A 16,397-nucleotide genomic window follows, 5' to 3' on the forward strand; every position below is an offset into this window, starting at 1 on the left:
ATCTACGTTAGATTTGCTACTAAAATGTCAGGCAAATATTCTGACAGACACGATGCACTCCTAATGGCATGAAATAGTGTAATGTCTTACTTGGGTATTTACTTCTATAGACAAAAGTGAACTATTCAAGAACGGTAACTCACGAGAACCACAGCTTTAATTATATTTGTTTAATTGTGGGAAGAAGCACTAGCAAGTAGAATGTTCTCTTGCCTGTAAATAGACACTTCTGTAACTGAAAAGTCCAAAGACCATCATTCAATAATGATGGAGAAGACTTATAAAGAATGTAGAACTATCAAACTCATTGAAGCAAACCTCATGATCTCTTATGACAGCTGTGATGAGAAAGACTATGTATTAATTTCCTACAGTATACTATAACTGCACTATAGACTCTTCAGTAAGTCAAATCTAAAGCAAACTCATAAAACAAAATGTTTTACCTCTATCTTACTTTAAACTCACCTGCAATGACCTCCTGAAACTGCTTAATAAGAAATCTTCCTCTAGGCTAAGCAAAACTTCCTCTGCAGTTTCTCTTTCCAGTTATTAGAGCTCACTGTGGATTTTTGCCATGAAATGAGGCAGACAGCTTTTCACTAAGCTTTCAAAATTCAACTGGCTTATGCTCAGGCCATGAGTAGAAAGAAAATGTTATCTATACGATAATGAATAGAAGTGATAAGATTGCCTTATGAGAGGCAAGATACATGAAGACAGGGGAACAACATGCAAAAGAGAAACAAAGAAATAAGATGAGAGAAGCAAACAAAAGGAAGAAACTGAGAAATGGTGGAGAAGATGAAAACAACCTGCAGTGGTAACACACACTGGCAAGGAGCAACTGCAGATAATGGAATAGGACAATATATGGAGAAATAGGCAGAAATATTTAAAGGAAGATGAAACAGCTATCTGGAAAGGCACATTCCCATACACAATCTGAAAATCAACTCAAAATTCTCACATTTTGGAGTGTTTTGTAGAATAGCTGACTGCCGGCAAATCCACTGAAAATTAGGTTTCAAGGCCCTAGTAATAACATACGTAGTGGAGAGGACGACCTGCTAATGCCATCAGTATCTCCATTTCCTCAAGTGACACAGGGCTGTTTTGCATAGGTATGGAAGATGACTGATGGCAACTCACATGAGGAGAAAATATAACACCACTGACAGTTTTTATTAATCAAGTTTTTAAATTACTGAGAAAAGAGAACATAAAAATAACAGAGAAGTCATAAAGGCAATGACAGCAATTTTAGCCTTACATAAGCAAATGATATTATTTTATTTTTATCCCTGAACAGAGAGTAACAGGATTATCCCATAAGAAAGGAGTCAGATGTCCAGTACTTCACAGGAGTAGATGGAAAGTACTTGCTGCTATCAATTATTGGAAGCTTAGAGAAGTTTCCACTTTCCTTAAGAACTGAAGGGCTTTGGAACAGAAGCTTGTTCATGTAAATGATTTTTAATGAGTAGAGACAATTACTAAAGTTTCAACATTACTTTGCAAAATTTAATAGCACTACATATAAATTGGAAAGCTAGAAAAATTGTCTTGCTTAGATAACAAGTCAACACAGATCACCAGAACTACCACCTCAGTATTGACATGCAGTATCACCAAAATCACTTCATTTTAGTTCTTGACTGAATAGTGAATATTGTAAAACTCAGTTACTGTGAAACAGAAGTAATTCTTTTGCTCAGCTTGTAGAGGTGAGCTCACCTGTGTCTACCTACAGAAAATAAACCTGCTTTTCCCTGGACACAAAAGCATTTCAACTACTCCCACTTTCACATCTTCTGTTGCATTAGCATCCGAGCACTTTGTAACATTTACAAATGCCATAAATATAATTTTCCTAGGGAGTCATAATCATTCAATTAAACATTCGATCCTCATGTATTTTTTTAAACTTTACTTATAATGAAATCCTAAACACAACGAAGGAAAAAGAATTTTAAACTTCTCTGTTTTCAGCTGCTCTACTACCAACTCAAATTCTAGTTTTAGAATCTCTTACTAAATTGTTCATAATAGCGCAAATGTTTCTTAGTACAAGGCAGTTATTGAATTCAAAGTAGTTATCAGCAGAGAGAGAACATGTAACACGAAAGTTTGAAGTATATTGGCAAATACATATGTTTGGAAATACAGTATTTTAGTTATTTAATTAGTTTCGTGGTTCTATAAAATGTTTCAAGAGTCCTCCCTGAATAATGTCATGTTTAATGGTGTTCTAGTGTAGCATGTTAAAACTATGCCAGTAAAAATCACAGAATCTCAGAATGTTAGGGATTGGAAGGGACCTTGAAAGATCATCGAGTCCAATTCCACCGCTGGAGCAGGAGCACCCAGATGAGGTTATACAGGAATGTGTCCAGGCAGGTTTTGAATGTCTCCAGAGTAGGAGACTCCAATAAGTAAATAAGATAGTTCATGCATCTCCCATGGCATTGTGCTTGCTGCATCTAACAGACTTATATTGGCAGCATAGTCACAGTAGTTTCCACAATAGCTGCTGAAACTCAGACACATGGATATATCCACACACACCTCTATGCAAATAACTATCCCTAACTCCTAAGATAATTATCTCCAATTGTATATAGGCTACTGCATGATCCTGCACTCTTTTGGGACATGCTGTCCACTTAGTAAGATATAAAGACATACCTTCCATGTTAAAGACTTATTTCACCTGCCATAAGAGTATATCCTGTCTCAGAAATGTTATCAGAAAATTATTTGATTTTAATACCCATTATGAGTAGAAAAATAAAACGGCTTTGAGTATCTTTCAGGCATGTTTACATACGAGCATTGTGTTGTTCCTATTATCAACACAGTTTTGGTTTAAGATTCTCACTTGTTCCTGTCAACTGATTCTAGAGAATCATGATACAGTGTAAGACTGTTTTACAAGAAAGAGAGATATTTTCTTTCCATTAGAATCACTCTGTTTCCTTAATCTTCTGTGACTACTGGAGATATCACCAGTTGTCCCTATTTCTCATGCAGTACCAATTGCTTTCTTGTGACAAAAGCCTGGAGCATCTCAGTTTTATCTCATTATTTTTTTCCCATTAAAGACCTAGATTGTGAAAAAGCATAATTCATGTATTTAATGCTACATTAGTTTACATCTAAAACTAAGAGGAAGAAAAGACATGGCAGCCTCTCCTTTAGAATAATGTCTCCATTATTAAGCTATTCAAAAGGATTAACAGAAAAAATTAATTCATTTTCCAGAGTTATCCAGAGAAAGTCATGGCAGCCTCTCCAAATGTTATCAGTATCTGGTAACTTCTACGTGATGGCTGCTGCGGCTGATTGCAGAGACAGCTTGTTACTACAACCAGCTTCAGTCAATTCACTTATTGTAAGGTATGCATTTTCTTCTTTTTTTTCTTTCACATTACTAGAGATAAAATAAAAATACTCTCACTGGTGGTTTTAGTTAACTTATTGCTTTTATATAGTCATTGTCTTTGGACAATACTGTAAAACAGAATTAAGAAAGAAATAGTTACTTCTTGCTAATGTATTTTTAAATTGCCATCCATACATATTTTCCATTTTTGTGCACCACAAAAAGACAATCTGGTAATTTTGAATCAATGGGGTCAACTGTGGCAGCATAGGTATCTCATGCATTTCTAGAATCTGAAAGGACTTTACAGTGTAAAATCACTTTGAACCATTTCCTTTATCAATAAATTCCTGATGAACTCAGATTCCAAACTTAGAAGATTACAGATAGAAAAAGGTGGAAAAGAGGCCAAGATATGCAATATATTTGATTTTATACACATAAATAACTTTTTATGAATAAATACCCTTTCTACAATGCAGTCTCCAAAATCATGGCTCTTATCTATAGTAAAAACAATTTTTTATTCATCAAATTAATATACAAATGTGTATTTTGCTATTGAAAAATTTCAGGAACTATCATTTTGATTTAGGGAAATCAGAATGCAACATCAAGATTGGAAGAAAAAAAAATCTACACAGGTGTGTCCACCTGTCAGCAAAGCCGCACTCTGTCAATGGAGGACTTTCTCAATTACTCCCAAAAGAACATGTTTCAGGTGCCCTCGAGAATCTGAGGCATCTACATGGAGCTACCAAACATGGGAGACTCCTGACCTTCTACTGCAACAACTACTGGCCAGATAGGACACTACAGGGCCCAGATGCCCATCTTCAGTCAACTGAATTGTGCCCTAAAAGTGTATTTTAAAAGCAGCCTTTGAACAATTTTGCTAAAGTTTTTAACAGCTACAAACACAAGTCCAGTATTTAACAAATAAGCATACTCACAATTATGTTGTTCCTCTGGTAAATAAGAAGAAAGCTGACAGGAAAACTATTTATCAGAAACAACACTACAGGACTGTGCTGGTTTGACTGAAAGCGAGTTAATTTTCTTCATGCAGTTAGAAACTTTTATTTTTTGTAGCTAGGACAGTCATTTGGATTTAGTTTGAGAACAAGAAAATAACACCCCAGGACAGAGCTAATGTTTTTCTTCAAGTAACTTTCCAGTGTCATTGAGTCGGAACTAAGTGAATGCAAGAGCTTGCTGTTATCTTGGTTGTTGTCTGGGAGAACAAGGTCTTTCTGAGCTCTCTGCCTCCAGTTGTGAGGCAGCTGAGAAGGTGAACGTGGATAGGCCAGACCTAGACTGACATCCAGGCTGATCAATGAGAATATTCCATGCCATTAGCATCATGCTTGATATTTTAAAAGAATTGCATTTTCTAGCTAGGGAGACGAAGACATGTTCCGGTTCTGCTCTGTTCCAGCTGAGTTCCATTCGGGAGTTCTTCTAGTTCAGCCTTTTGAGGTTCTGCCATTTAGCGGTGGCCTCCGGACCACTCTGACCACTCTGCCTTTTTTGGCTTTTTCACTGTCTCTCTGGGATCAGCTGTTCAGGAGCAGGGTGCTCTCTTCACAGGACTGGCAGCTCAGTGCAGATGGAGTTTGTGAGGAATTGAACTATCTTTACATTCTATTTTCCATTTTGCGTTTATTGCAATCCACGAGTTTCTCCCTTTCCTTTCAATTCTCTCCCTTATCTGGGTGCAGAGGGGTTGCAAGCAAGAGGCTATCATGGTTGCAATTGCTGGCTCAGTTTAAACCATGACAAGTAAATCAAACCTGAAGACAGTGTGTGTGATAATCTTTGAATCTTTCTAAAGTTCCAGCAGGCCTCAATAGGTTGAAATTTTATTCAAAATTCCTTCAAAGTATAGTAAGTTATGATTCACAGGAAGGATCCTGTTTGTGCAGGTAGTTATACTGGTTGAGAGATATCTTGATATTTGACATGAAGTTTCAGTAGGATCTTTATCCCTGTGAAAAACCTGTATATGTGAGACACGTCAAAAATATTTGTAGCTTCCTTAGCCTCTGTAAATAATATGCTTGTTGCAACTCGTGACAGAAAAACACATAGTAACTCCAACTGCCAAGAGAAAATTAGGTACTAAGGAGTAGTCTTCTGCTAACTAATAAATCCGTATTATCTTTTTAGAACTTTTTGCCACATGAATAAAAACGCAATTGCCATGAAAAGTGAATGAATTTTAGACATAGCTGTGACGTAAGCTTGTAGACAACTCATCCAAAGCTGTATTCCTATAGCTGCAGCATTAGGTATTCCAAAACCTCATGGAGCTGCAATTTCAATGAAATTAGGATCCTGTATGCAGCCATAAAAATTATTTTAGTCTAGTCACTTCTGCTGCTAATTAGAATTTTCTGCACACTGCGCAAAAGGACTCTTTGAGTCCATGCTCATCATTCACACAGTGAGCTGGAAGCTGCAGTACTCATGGTAAAGAGACTGACCCTGAGTCAGAGATGATACCTGAAAATGACAGTACAATCAATAAACCCTAATGATGGATAGATGAGAAGCAGATTTCACAGATGGCCTCAACTTTTGGATATTGCATGAGGAGCTGATTTCTGGATAGGCATGGACCTTGAAGTATGCCTGCCAGCCAAGAGTGGATGCAGCAAATGTCTGCTGGAAACATGGACTAGAAAAATGAGAAAAAATTCTGTACTTGTTCAGCAGCTTGATGATAGGACTAAAGAAAACACATGAATCAGCATGCATGTCCAGAAATTATTATCTGGCACTATGAGGTCTTCAATCAGTTTTGCATTCATCACAGATAAAAATCTGGCATGCTCAAAGATGCATGTGCAGGTGCCAAGTATATAAGCAACCTGAGACAAGAATTTACTGGCATGCTGAGGCACACTTGCATTTTTTGTTTGAATGGGGTACTGAATTGATTTGTTATTAGCATATTTTTTTACTCAGCTGAGAAAACAATAGCAATTGATGCTGGTTTTGGGTTACTGACTGAACTGGCTGTAAGTTAACCTATCATTCAGACACACACACAAATAATCCTGAATACAGATCCAGACAAAAACTGCCATGATTTACAGGTACTTTCAAAATATTCCAAAGAATTCAGTTAGTGCTGTGTAAAAGACATTGCATAATGACAGCAACAATTCAAAGAAAAAAGTGTCAGATATCTATGCCTTAGATAGATGACCACAGGAACAGATAATCCCCAAACTGAGAACAGGTTAGCAATCATTAATCAGAAGAAAATAGAGATACACAGCAGCACACTTTAGGGGAGGGATGCTTTCTTTTAGTATAGGTATTTCATTTGTCTCAGATTTAAGATTAACCCTCACTTATGGAAATATGGAAATATAAAAGAAATGAGAGTGAAAACTCCCTTATCATCTATACATACTTCCTTTATTGCTAACAGGCTAATGTTTCATAAAATACAATTCTCATGAAAAGACTCTCTAAATAGGTAATAGTAAGGTAGGTGGAAGCTGGCCAAAGAGCAGAATCATATATGTGTCAATCATCCAGTATTAAGAACCCAATAACCCATGTTGATGGGTTACTGTAGACACTTCAGAAGTATAATGACTTCCCATAATAAAGCAGGTCTGATGAGACTGCTATTTAGCTTTCAGCTATCAGTCAAATATGCTGTTAAGACAGTATATACTAACAAAGGGTATTATTAAAGAAGATTAAAAAAATACCTTTTTCCCTAAATGTATATGCTTTCCTTGAAACCCTCTCATTTTAGTCGGGAGACTGGGGGAGGCACGGGAGTTTCTCTGCTGGTCTAAGTTGACTTTGCCTTTCTTTTGAGAAGTTAGAGTTCAAGATTTCAGTAGCCTCAGGTTTGCTATAATGCTAAACATGCAATGCTCAATATTAACAAGAAACCAACTACACTGCTTCAAATGTACTATCTTTAATTGCATTTTCAATTTCTTAATGTATGCCCTTGCATTAGAATCAATAAAGACCTTTGAAATACTATAGTATTGTCACAGATTTCAAAGACATGTTCAGTTGCATCAAGAACTGAAGCACATTTACAGCACTTTACCTGAAATATTTTGGAAATGGGAAAGTCTTTATTGGCATCTTGGAAAAATTCTTTGCAAAACTTGACTGGATTGTCCTGGTAATTCCACCCTTAAAAACACAATTATGAAGGAGTCTACTTATTCCCCAAACCACAGCTTTTTTTTGGCCTTTTTTAGTGGTCTTTAAACTGACTAGTACAACTTAACATCATGATTGCTTAAGATGTTTTAGTTCAAAGGAGTAATAAGTGATTAAGACCATCTAAATTTTGTGCTGTAAGTTTCTCTACAGAGACTGAATGAGAAGAAAGCATTGAATGCTTTTGAATTAAAACACTACATTTGACAAGATAATTTAATCAGTATCCAGTGGAAGGCTATCTGAACACATTGGTTTGAGACAGATGTCCATTTGCAGCTGAACACAGCATCCATAGCGTGCAGCTGAATATAATGGTGGGCAGATTTCGTGTATCAAATCACTATCTTGCTTCTGATAAACAGGATGCTTATGAAAATAAAATGTAAGAAACAGGTCAAGGACTGACATTTCCATCATCGGCATGTTCTTCTACCTCTCTGCATATGAGATGGACTAAGAGACCTCCTAGCCCAGAAACTGCCTCTGGACATCTCCACCTGATGGCTACCAGTGAACTCACCGTCCATCAGTGTGAACACTCTGCTTTGAGGTCCTTTACACATGTGCCCACTATAATATCCTCTGGCAATGAATTTGACAGCTTAATTACTTAATAATTTGTTTTATTTTATTGCTGACTGATAGTTTCATTGAATGTTATCACACAATGAGAAATGGTGAATAATGAGCCAATCTTCACCTTTTTTCATGCCACTCAATGTCATCAACTTCTGTCACTTTACCTTTTAGTGCCTCTTTTACAAGCTGAAGAACTGTAATCTGTTTGATCATCTGTTGAAGAAGGCATAGCATCTCCTTGACATGTTTTCTGCCTTTCCCTGAATTGTTTATAAGCTTGTATCTTCTTTTTTTTTTTTTTGAGATAGAATAATTGTAACTGCCTATGGCATTTAAAATTAACAGAAACATATATACATGTATATATATATGTAATGGAAAAAATTATATTTATATTGCTTTTGGTTCCTATTCTACTATTTTGTAATACTCTATTCACTTTTCTGATCACCACTGAGCCATGAACTCAGATTTTCAGAAAGTTATAGTCAATAATTCCAGTACTCCTCATGAGGATCAAACAGCATTCAAAACCAGATGACTGAGGGCAAGGGCTAAAGCAAAGATCCTTTGAGAAGCTACTTAGAATCTACTGAGAAAGAAAGTTACATATCCAGGAAATAATGCTGCTGTTTTCGTAGCAGCTACCTTGTTTAATTCACTAATGTTCAGCTAAAGCTCTCGCCTTCTTACTAGTTTACTTCTTCAAACTGAACAGCATATGATCCACTATCTCTTATCCCAAGACCTCACTGGTAATCTGACTCATCTGGGTCAAAACAAAACACACATTCCCAAACTCTCTTCCCAGGTTTTTAAGTAACTATTTGCCTCTGAGAGAATCTTCTAAGATTCAGGCTTTTTGCAAGTTTTTGGTAAAAAATATTTTAATAACTTTGAGGAAATCTATTGATAGTTCTCTTGGATGTTTTCTTTCTTCATGCCAGGAGATGAAACTCAAACACTATTCCAGAACTGTTTATGTCATATCATACATCAAGGAAGAAGCAGGTATGCTGAAGCTTTTGACAAACAGACTAGGAATCTACATCAGTACCCTCTCACTGCTTGCAAAGGAGATGTCAATCAGATTTCGTACAAGCAACTTGGAAAGCCCGCTACTTTAAATTTTAAAGCAGCTCCTCAGAAGCATACACCCATTGTAGACAAGCGATGGAGGAGGAGGAGAACAGCAGCAAGAATGAAAATCACTCTTTGTAGAACAGAACTTTAAACAGAGAAAGTGGAAGCAGCAGACAACAAGACAAAGGGCTTCTGTAGGGAATTTGTGTCTACAAATAGTGCCTTGTCCAAATGAACTGATCCTCCAAAGCAATCAAAACCCAGTGCGGAAAAGAAGTGTGAAAAGACCAGAACACTAAAAGATCTGAATTTTCACAATTAATAGATGACTGGGTAGGAGCTGCTAAGATTCAGCTTTCACTGGAATTCAAGAGGTTTTGAGAGCGTCTCCTGCTTTTTTATTTTAAACATCAGGTTTTCCTGTCTGTTACAAAATAACTGGAACAAAGATGCTCATCATCCTTCCTGCTGATGCTGGTGACAATGTAAAGAAGAAAAGAAGCTTCATAAAACCAGCAAACAATTCATAAACACATACAAGGTAGTTCTGCTCTGTCAGTTAAAAGTGGAACCTCCCTTACAGCATGTATTTTTCACTTAAAAATATATCATTTACTAAAAACATTAAATAGTCTTGAAAGAATTGTCCTTCCCCTGCAGAATGCCAGAACTGCCCTTCATTTGTTTAAGAAACCGGGTGCGGAAGCCAAAGCATCAAGTGCTGTGCTAAAACAAGACATACATGTTTTTACAATTGCAATGATAAAGTTAGTTGTAATATACATCATGTGAAGCGATCCATATAGCTTGCACCATTCTAGCAGGTTAGAAAAGAAATTACATGATTTCTCAACTTTCTTTCACCAAACAAAGGCTTTACTGTAGACTATCGTTTCCCTAAAGCAAAATCATGAACACATGCAAACTAAGTAAATTTCTTTTCTTTTAGAAAAATCTTCAACTGTATTTTGAATATATTAATAGTTTTTTCAAAGCAAGAAATTCAAATGATATACAGTCTGTCTTCATAACACTTCTTGGGATGGCAGAAAACCTCCAGAATCTCTATTAGCTCATTCCACTTGCAACATGCAAATATCTGCCCTTTTGAAAAGCTGTTGTATGCTCAACAAAAAAATATGATTTCATGTTTTTCTAGCCTTTCCAATTATTTTCCTTAAAATTTTAAAATATCTTGTTTAAAGAATTAGCTCCAAATATTTCCAGACAGGCTGATCTCCAATTCCTTTTATGGATGGAGTACCTAATATATATGACAAAATACATTTTTTCCAGTTTGGCAAAAACAGTAGGAGGAAATCAAATTCCAAGAGGAAAAAAAAAACCAACACCCTAATCAAAATAAGATAGTTTCAAAAGACACATGATTATTAGAAAAAAACCCTAAACACCACCCCAGCCTCAAAATCCTATTGAATTCATTTGTAAGAGTTTGATGAACCAGGTAAGCTAACTGATAAAAAAGTTAATTTCACTGGTAATATATACAAAATATGATGTTTTCTTGACAAATGAGACCTGCTTCCCCACACATATTACGTTTTTCACAAATAAATGTTGCAAATTACTTTACAATTCCTTGTTAACAAAGAAACTTTACATAAATATCTGTCAGTTTTTCCAAAATAAACAATTTCCTTGTTTCTGCAATCAAATAAATTGCTGGGTTTAGCATAAACTTACATGTACTCTTTTGACAGGTTTTTAATTAATGCTTAATTTTGTTTTATACAGATTGTACAATTTCTTCAATCTTGACACTTTTTCCTCAAAACTGTTCTGTTCCAAATGCTATCTACTTTTTAACCCAGAGAAACATGTTTTTACTAGTAACTTTTTGTGATAATATAGAGTAATGGTGTTCACTATACAAAATCCAAATTCCATAGATCAAAAATAAATAGAAGCTGTCTTTCCAGGTTTATACAGACATGAAATTATGAAGTTTTCAGAATTTATGTTAAATGTTCACCTTCAGAAGTAGTGAATGCTTAATGCACAACAAGAAGTAAATAATTTATTTGGGTATTATTTACATATGTTGCAGTTTACAAAATTAATTCTTCAATTTCAGAGGCTGATACATGTTATGTGACTTAAATCAACAGCAATATTGACAAATTTTTTAATTTGGAACATCATGGTCAGTCTCTCCGCTGAGGTAGAAAAAAGATAATTAGATGTTCATTATCACTCTGTTAAATCTAAACCTCCATGTATTAGCAGAAAGCAGGTAAATTTAACATCAATTTAATATAACATCAATCTAAGAGACTTTAGATTCCCACGATTTTCAGGGACATACACTCTTAACAGGGAGTGAGGTTTTTTAATAACATTTAGGAAAACATTAGAGGAAAACTACAAATGTGTAGAAATGTTGACCTTGCATGACCTTTAGAAATTATCTAAAACAGGCGTGCCAAACTCATTTTCACCACAGGCCACATCAGCCTCACAGTTGCCTTCAAAGGCCCAAATGTAGTTTTAGGACTGTATAAATGTAGCTACTCCTACATTTATACAGTCCTAAAATTACATTTGGCCAACCGCAAGGCTGATGTGGCTCCCAGTTAAAATAAATTTGACACTCCTGATCTAAAACTTGACATATTATTCCCCATTATTTGCTGACTAACATCACTTACTACAAAAAATTGTCAGAACTAGAAAGTAAAACTAGTACTTTATTGACTTGGTAATCTTCATGAGGTCTGTGAACAGCATTTTAATTACAAATAGTATACCTGATATGATTGCAAGGTGCATTGGCCAGGAGTATTTTGACCTGCTATTCAGGAAAAGGTATTTGATTGCTCAGTGAAAACTATTGTATTAAAACAAATTTCTAAACTATAAGCCTCAAGAGTGCTTTCTTTCCTTGAAAGTTGTGATGTATTGTAACAAACCCTTTATAACAGAAACACATACTACCCCTGCTTTGGGCCTTATAAGAGTTGATAAAAGACAGTAATACCCCTATTTATACACACATACAGTACCTATGGAGTGAAACCTGTTGCTCTGATGTTATTTTAAAAACAGGTTACAATACCATATTCAGAGATTCATTATTACCAATGCCTTGCCAAACTGGCAGACTTTCTTAAGAGGAGCTTCTCCAGTCTGTCCTGATAGACAATATTTATTGCATTATTAATAACTTAAATGACATAATACACCTGTTAAATCTGAGCATTACATTAACACAAGGAGAGACAGAAGTCAGATGGTATACAAAACTAAAATTCAGAATAATCATGCTAAACTGAAGACATGATCCAGGAGAAAATTAAGATGCAATTCAAGAAGGTAAACAGTTTAGTTAGGAATAATCAACTGAGACAATACAGGATAAGGACAAATAATATGTGGCTATTCTTCAAAATGGTATTTTGGTGGTTACTTACCAAGAGCTAAAAGTGATGAGCAATAAAATATTCTTGCATAAAAGGCAACACACTGCCTCAAAGCGTAAACTAATCTTTACAGTTTACTTGCCGATATGGGAATAACTGAAAGGAATTCAGCAGAAAATATTAACTACTAGAGGTCTAGCAAATGTGACAAAAAAGTAAAAAAAAAAAAAAAGTGTCTGTTAGTTGAGAGAAGACTGACTGGAGATGTAACAGAAGACAGGGAAAAACACACAGAAAGGGCATCCAAAGTGAAAGCTCACTCGCTCACTCTGCTCATTCTGCAAGAATACTACTTGTTTGTGGCCACCAGAAGGAATTCTTTCCCAAAAGCAAGCCCTCACCTTCTACAGTATGTAGAAGTAGTATGTACTCCTCAGTGCCTGGGTGCTGAACTTGTCACTAAGATGGAATTTTCTTTAGTCACTATTCTATTTTGTATCAGTCTCTTGCTGCTACAGAAACACTTCACTCAGTTTCACCATGATTTTACCTCATCTAATCACACCAGATAGAAAATTTGTTACTTCATTGTTAAACCTATCATGATTCAGAAAAAGCCTTCAAGAGAAGGCTTTAAAGTAGAGCGGTACAAGGTTTGCAAATTGCAAACAGAACTACAAGAGAAATGCTGTATATGCAACCACAGTTTTCAGGGAAAAGCAAATCTCCCAGGTGTCTCCCCAGGTATACCTTTACCCCAAATCCTCAACACATGCATTACCTTCAAAAGCTGGTAGCTCAGTTTTTAAACAAAAAAGTTCATGTTCAAAAAGTCCTCAATACCTAAATTCCTTATGTTTTTCCTCTTTTAACAAACTTTCCACACTTCCAAACTTTAATGATAATTCATTGCTTCACCTGGTCATTTACATTGCTTAAGATTTCACATGATGTAAACGAACATTTGTTCAACACACAGTTAAGTTTAAGCTCCAGACTCCTAACACAAGCTCAGCTTTTAATAGCTATAGCTACATACAACTTGGACATGTTGTCAGAACAGAAAGCTTATTAGCAAACAAAGCATTTTGCTTCAGTATGTTATAAAGAGGCAAAACTCCACACTCCACCTCCGAGTAGCTTAAGTACTGCTGCATCAACAGCACTTTTGGGACTTAAACTGAGACGCTAATATGAGGAAAATTAATTCACCTATTCTCACGTAACTCACAATTCTGTTTACAGAATTAAGCACTTAATCCATAGGCATCAAAATACTAAATCTGGACTCAAAATCTTAAATTAGAGCCTACATCACTATATTAAATTCCTTCTTACCTCTTAACTATATCCTAGCAGTCATTTTACAAGTGATATATTCACTTTCATAGAAACAAATTGAAAAGTTAGTCAATGACAGTTCGGAACGACACCTTCTTTTAATGCACTACACATACTTGCTCCTATGCAAACCAAGTTTTAACTGTCATGCTGTCAAGAAAAATGATAATTCACTAGTTATATCTATCTTTTTAAGGAAGTAAGAGCTAGAGAACATTTTACAACAGAAAATTGTTTCATATGTTTAATAAAATCTGCCACTTGCATGAAAGCCCAGAGACATTTTACATTGGAAGTTGACAACAAAGAAAAAGCTACCAAAGAACAAAACCCCCCAAAGTGTAATGCATTTCAAGCTTTATACATGCCTACACTTCTCTTTTGTCAGCCCTCACACAGCTTAATGCTATATAAAAGTCCATTAACAAAAAACTGAGCATACAGAGTCTCCAAGTGGCATTGGGTCATTAACTGTGATACACCTTTTTAAGGAAGATAACTTTTTATGAAGAAAAAACCCAAACTGAAAAACTGCGTTAAATATACTGCCTTATCAACGTCCAAAGAACAAACATAGGCATTACCTGCTTTTGAATGCTCCCCTGCATTTGCTCCCAAATTTGCTATATTATTAAAAACAAAACGCTACACAAACTTTTCTGATCTTATGAAATTAAACTCATTGCATTTAAGTTTCTCCTCTGGCTTTTGCAGCAAACATTGAGGGATTACCTTGCTATTTGAAAATCTGGAAGCAGAACAGAACTGCAGCTGATAATTCTCAAGGTAGATTCTCTTCAATCTTACCAATGGAGTTAGTGCAGAACATTTGCTATGAGAGGGGAGCCTCGGTTTATTGAAACTATTTAAATCTTTTCACTCTCAGGGCAGTCTGTAATGTGCACTTCTTTGTTCTGACTGGTAAGGAAGGGAGATTTCTTATTGTTTGTTTTTCATTAAGATGACTCAATGTTGTTTTTTTCACCTTGTAGGAAAGGTACCTAGAACCTCTGCGGGGCACCCTGTTCACTTTTTATTCCTTAAATGATTGTAGAAGAGCTAATGAAAAAATATTAATCTGACTTATTGTCCTTTATACAAACTATGAGCAAAGGCGCAAAAAAATAATTGTGAAAACATTTAAAAGGGGGATTTAATCTCTAATAGTGTTAATGATAATCTACATATTTTGATTAAAACTTCATATTTAACCCACAAATATTCAGTTAAAAAAGCCCTAGCAAAGTGTGACTCAAAAAGAACGGCAGTACATTTACAGGTATGTCATACAAGACAACCCAGCAAAGTGTGACTCAAAAAGAACGGCAGTACATTTACAGGTATGTCATACAAGACAACACATACACTGAAGTCTCATGCGTACTGCTATGCCTTTCCTTCTGGTAAGATTCTGTTGTTTGTTTTCTTTTCCTAAACATATATACGCGGACACAAGGAGGTAGGCAAGTTTCACAGAAGACTGAAATGTGACTGTTAAGGACACCAACATTATACCTCTAACGATACTTAACCCTACCTCCCCGCAACCAACAGCACCCGAGGACGCAAGAGCGACACAAGTTCAGTGAACTGCTGGCAGTACCAGCCGCAGCACCCACTGCCCTCAGCGCTACGTGTCTCCCAAAACACCGCTGTCCTCCCTCACCCCGCCCCAGTCTCACCGCGATCCTCTCCCGCTTCTCTCTGCCCCTGTGGAAACTTTCTGCCGGCCGCAACACGGCCACGGCTGCCGAGGCCGGGGGATCCCGCGGCACCAACGCGGTTCTCCCCAGCCCTGCCCCGCCTCGCCCCGGCGGGAAATCAGCGCCCCAGGAACCCGATTGAGTTCCTAGAGCACGAAGCAGCGGGTCTTGCTGAGGTCTGTAATAAACCGCCGTGCAACCCTACACCGAGGACTGTCTCCTCGCCTTCCTCCTCTGCCCTTCGCCCCTCGGGTAACTTTTCAGAGGACACTTGGCGCTCTCCCAGCACTTGAGCCGGGCCGAGCCGGGGGGCAGACGCGTACGGCTCAGGGGGAGATTGCGGGGCGGTTACCTGATGTCCCCGCTCGGCTGCAGGGCAGGGCAGAGTCCCCGCGGTCCCCTTCATGCCCGAGGGGCTGGCCAGCCCGCCCTGAGGCACAAGTCTTCATCCAGCTCGCTCCCCGCAGGCAGCACCTCCTTCTCTCGTCCTGGCAGGGCTGCAGCCCCGGGCGCTGGGCAGGCGCCGCTCTCGCAGCCTCGCCGGTGCGGCGGGAGCGAAGGAGGAACAGGGGGAGGGAGGAGAGAGGCCGAGCCGGGGGCGGGAAACGAGCTGTGCCCTCCCTCCTGCCTTCCCTCCTGCTCACGCCGCCGGGCGGACACTCGGCGGCCGGGCTGCAGCCCCTCTTCCCGCGACACCGCCTCCCTCCTCGCCCGGCC

General features: G+C 37.4%; 1 protein-coding gene across 2 annotated transcripts in view; it reads right to left on the minus strand.

Annotated features, from left to right (window-relative positions):
* The window catches only part of SGCG (sarcoglycan gamma), a 137,146-nt gene extending 120,951 nt beyond the window's left edge, over positions 1–16,195 (minus strand). For both annotated transcript variants that reach the window (XM_082043377.1, XM_082043375.1), the window contains exon 1: positions 16,033–16,195. The gene's annotated coding sequence lies outside the window, so the exon portion shown is untranslated. The remainder of the gene's footprint in view (positions 1–16,032) is intronic.
* Positions 16,196–16,397: the final 202 nt, after the last annotated feature.

Source organism: Streptopelia decaocto (genome assembly GCF_964273445.1).
Source record: "Streptopelia decaocto genome assembly, chromosome: 1".
Lineage (NCBI taxonomy): Eukaryota > Metazoa > Chordata > Aves > Columbiformes > Columbidae > Streptopelia > Streptopelia decaocto.